The sequence below is a fragment of the Nerophis ophidion genome, linkage group LG14 (assembly GCF_033978795.1).
Source record: "Nerophis ophidion isolate RoL-2023_Sa linkage group LG14, RoL_Noph_v1.0, whole genome shotgun sequence".
Classification (NCBI taxonomy): domain Eukaryota; kingdom Metazoa; phylum Chordata; class Actinopteri; order Syngnathiformes; family Syngnathidae; genus Nerophis; species Nerophis ophidion.
In genome coordinates, this window is record NC_084624.1 from 5,120,237 (window position 1) to 5,125,236 (window position 5,000).

Genomic DNA, 5,000 nt, shown 5'->3' on the forward strand with positions numbered 1-5,000 from the left:
TCAAAGATAATACCCAGATTGTTTACCGAGTGACCTTGTTTAATTGTTTGGTTGTCAAATGTTAGAGTTGTATTATTAAATAGAGGTCGGTGTCTAGCAGGACCGATAATCAGCATTTCCGTTTTTTTGGCATTGAGTTGCAAAAAGTTAGCGGACATCCATTGTTTAATTTCATGAAGACACGCCTCCAGCTGACTACAATCCGGCGTGTTGGTCAGCTTTAGGGGCATGTAGAGTTGGGTGTCATCAGCATAACAGTGAAAGCTAACACCGTATTTGCGTATGATGTCACCTAGCGGCAGCATGTAGATGCTGAAGAGTGCAGGGCCAAGGACCGAACCCTGGGGAACTCCACACGTTACCTTAACGTAGTCCGAGGTCACATTGTTATGGGAGACACACTGCACCCTGTCAGTAAGATAAGAGTTAAACCAAGACAGGGCTAAGTCTGACATACCAATTCGTGTTTTGATACGTTCTAATAAAATATTATGATCGACGGTATCGAAAGCAGCGCTAAGATCGAGGAGCAGCAACATAGATGACACATCAGAATCCATCGTTAGCAATAGATCATTAGTCATTTTTGCGAGGGCTGTCTCCGTGGAGTGATTTTTGAGGAAAATGCACCCAGAAATGTGTTATTTTAACTGTAATATTGAATAATAAAAAAAAATCAACATATATAATTAAAGGCCTACTGAAATGAGATTTTCTTGTTCAAAACGGGGATAGCAGGTCCATTCTATGTGTCATACTTGATTGCCATATTTTTGCTGAAAGGATTTAGTAGAGAACATCGATGATAAAGTTTGCAACTTTTGGTCGCTAATAAAAAAGCCTTGCCTGTACCGGAAGTAGCAGACGATGTGCGCGTGACGTCACGGGTTGTGGAGCTCCTCACATCTGAACATTGTTTACAATCATGGCCACCAGCAGCTAGAGCGATTCAGACCAAGAAAGCGACGATTTCCCCATTAATTTGAGCGAGGATGAAAGATTCGTGGATGAGGAAAGTGACAGTGAAGGACTATAAAAATTTTTTAAAAAAAGACGAGGGCAGTGGGAGTGATTCAGATGTTATTAGACACATTTACTAGGATAATTCTGGAAAATCCTGTATCTGCTTATTGTGTTACTAATGTTTTAGTGCCTGTCCAGAGTCGAGACCCAGGATGGACCGCTCATTTGAAGTCCTCTCCAAGGTTTCTCATAGTCAGCATTGTCACTGGCGTCCCACTTGATGTGAATTCTCCCTGCCCACTGGGTGTGAGTTTTCCTTGCCCTTTTGTGGGTTCTTCCGAGGATGTTGTAGTCGTAATGATTTGTGCAGTCCTTTGAGACATTTGTGGTTTGGGGCTATATAAATAAACATTGATTGATTGATTGATAGTGAGATTATATAGTCGTACCTGAAAGTCGGAGGGGTGTGGCCACGGGTGTGGTGACCGCCAGTGTCTCTGAGGGAAGCCACGTTTCTCGACGAGGCGAAGCGAAGGCAGCCGGTTGGAGCTTTTTCCCCCCCCCTCCTCCACGGTGGAAGCATCCCACGTTCGGGGGAGGCAAGAGAGTCAGCAGCTGCCTCTTTGACAGGTGCATGGGGAACGTAATGTCTACAATAAGAGACGACTTATTACCACAATTTTCTCACCAAAATCTGCCAGTTGACATGTGGTAGAGAACCATGTTCGCTTGACCGCTCTGTTCCGTAGTAAAGCTTCACCTTCGGGAATGTAAACAAGGAAACACTGGCTGTGTTTGTGTTGCTATAGGCGGCCGCAATACACCGCTTCCCACCTACATCTTTCTTCTTTGACGTCTCCATTATTAATTGAACAAATTGCAAAAGAATCAGCAACACAGATGTCCAGAATACTGTGTAATTTTGCGATTAAAGCAGACTACTTATAGCTGGGATCGGGCTGGAAAAAAATGTCCTCTACAATCCGTGACGTCACGCGCACACGTCATCATACTGCGACATTTTCAACAGGATTCTTAACGCGAAATTTAAAATTGCAATTTAGTAAACTAAAGCGGCCGTATTGGCATGTGTTGCAATGTTAATATTTCATCATTGATATATAAACTATCAGACTGCGTGGTCGCTAGTAGTGGCTTTCAGTAGGCCTTTAGGCCTCAGTTCTGCAAGCTACCAAAGATTCATGCTGGGTTTTTTTCATTGGGTGTTTGTGCATATGCATCCATGTCTTACACAGTTTACGGTTATCAATCATTCAATCAATGTTTACTTATATAGACCTAAATCACGAGTGTCTCAAAGGGCTGCACAAACCACAACGACATCCTCGGCGCTGATCCCAGATCAGGGCAAGGGAAAACTCAACAATGAAAAACCTTGGAGAGGAACGCAGATGTGGGTGACCGGTGCAATGGACGTCGGGTGGATCCACCATAATATTGTGAGAGTCCAGTCCATAGTGGATCCACCATAATATTGTGAGAGTCCAGTCCATAGTGGATCTAACATAATAGTGAGAGTCCAGTCCATAGTGGATCTAACATAATAGTGAGAGTCCAGTCCAGAGAGGATCTAACGTAATAGTGAGAGTCCAGTCCATAGTGGATCTAACATAATAGTGAGAGTCCAGTCCATAGTGGATCTAACATAATAGTGAGAGTCCAGTCCCTAGTGGATCCAACATAATAGTGATAGTCCAGTCCATAGTGGATCTAACAAAATAGTGAGAGTCCAGTCCGTAGTGGATCCAACATAATAGTGTGAGAGTCCAGTCCATAGTGGATCTAACATAACAGTGAGAGTCCAGTCCATAGTGGATCTAACATAATACTGAGAGTCCAGTCCATAGTGGATCCAACAAAATAGTGAGAGTCCAGTCCGTAGTGGATCTAACATAATAGTGTGAGAGTCCAGTCCATAGTGGATCTAACATAATAGTGAGAGTCCAGTCGATAGTGGATCTAACATAATAGTGAGAGTCCAGTCTATAGTGGATCTAACATAATAGTGAGAGTCTAGTCCATAGTGGATCTAACATAATAGTGAGAGTCTAGTCCATAGTGGAGCTAACATAATAGGGAGAGTCCAGTCCATAGTGGATCTAACATTATAGTGAGAGTCTAGTCCATAGTGGATCTAACATAATAGTGAGAGTCTAGTCCATAGTGGATCTAACATAATAGTGAGAGTCCAGTCCTTGGATATTCGCGAGAACGTTAGCGGCTCCAATTGGCTTCATTACTCTGTGAAACGGGTTTAAATAGCTCTGTGAGTGGTAAAGGTGGCCGACCTCTGATTTATTTCAGCGGGCGGTTGGCGGGCGGTTGCGGTTCCGATAATATGTTGGTTCGGGTGGATGACGACTTTTGTGATGCGGTTGCGGATGATATAATTGCCTATCAGCGCATCTCTAATATATATATATATATATATATATATATATATATATATATATATATATATATATATATATATATATATACATGGCAACACTAAATTGGCCCTAGTGTGTGAATGTTGTCTGTCTATCTGTGTTGGCCCTGCGATGAGGTGGCGACTTGTCCAGGGTGTACGCCGCCTTCCGCCCGATTGTAGCTGAGATAGGCGCCAGCGCCCCCCGCGACCCCAAAAGGGAATAAGCGGTAGGAAATGGATGGATGGATATATATACACACACACAACCCCTTTAATGTGCATTATAATCCGGTGAGCCTTTTGTATGGAAATAGACTTGTCTAGACCCACTCATCGGCAGTGAGGCTTATAATCCGGTGCACCCTCTGGTCCGGAAAATACGGAATATATAGTTCAACATTTTGACCAAAGAACCACCTTTACATATTATGTAGACTACAAGGAAGTGTTTTACATTAAAAAAAATATATATATATACATATGACTCCTTTAATACGCCCTATAATCCGGTGCTCCTAATATATAAAAAAAGATAAAAAATAGACCACTTATCGGCAGCGCGCCTTACAATCCGGTGCGCCCTATGGTCCGGAAAATATGGTATATATAGTCCAACATTTTGACCAAAGAACCACCTTTACAAATTATGTAGACTACAAGGAAGTGTTTTACATTAAAACGAAAAATACGACTCCTTTCATGCGCCCTATAATCTGGTGCTCCTAATATATAAAAAAAGATCAAAAATAGACCACTCATCAGCTGGGCGCTTTATAATCCGGTGCACCCTATGGTCTGGAAAATACGGTATATATACTTCAACATTTTGACCAAACAACCACCTTTACATATTATGTAGACTACAAAGAAGTGTTTTACATTAAAAAAAAAAAAATTACTCCTTTAATACGCCCTATAATCCGGTGCTCCTAATATATAAAAAAAGATCAAAAATAGACCACTCATCGGCTGGGCGCTTTATAATCCGGTGCACCCTATGGTATGGAAAATATGGTATATATAGTTCAACATTTTGACCAAAGAACCACCTTTACATATTATGTAGACTATAAGGAAGTTTTTTACATTAAGAAAAAAAAAAAAAAATATATATATATATATATATATATATATATATATATATATATATATATATATATATATATATATATATATATATATATATATATATATATATATATATATATATACATACATACATATGATACGCCCTATAATCCGGTGCGCCTAATATATATAAAAAAAGATCAAAAATAGACCACTCATCGGCAGGGCGCTTTATAATCCGGTGCGCCCTATGGTACGGAATATATGGTATGTATAGTTCAACATTTTGACCAAAGAACCACCTTTACATATTATGTAGACTACAAGGAAGTGTTTTGCATTAAAAAAAAAAAAAATACGACTCCTTTAATGCGCCCTATAAACCGGTGCGCCTAATATATAAAAAAAGATCAAAAATAGACCACTCATCGGCTGGGCGCTTTATAATCCGGTGCACCCTATGGTCCGGAAAATACGGTATATATAGTTCAACATTTTGACCAAAGAACCACCTTTACATATTATGTAGACTACA

At 40.4% G+C, this 5,000-nt stretch overlaps 1 protein-coding gene across 2 annotated transcripts in view; it reads right to left on the reverse strand.

Annotated features, from left to right (window-relative positions):
* The window catches only part of LOC133568019 (transmembrane protein 200A-like), a 49,402-nt gene that overhangs the window by 38,244 nt on the left and 6,158 nt on the right, over nucleotides 1–5,000 (reverse strand). The window contains exon 2 of one of the 2 annotated variants that reach the window (XM_061919710.1): nucleotides 1,413–1,613. The exons of the other annotated variant lie outside the window; for it this stretch is intronic. The gene's annotated coding sequence lies outside the window, so the exon portion shown is untranslated. The remainder of the gene's footprint in view (nucleotides 1–1,412; nucleotides 1,614–5,000) is intronic. 2 annotated transcript variants of the gene reach the window in all.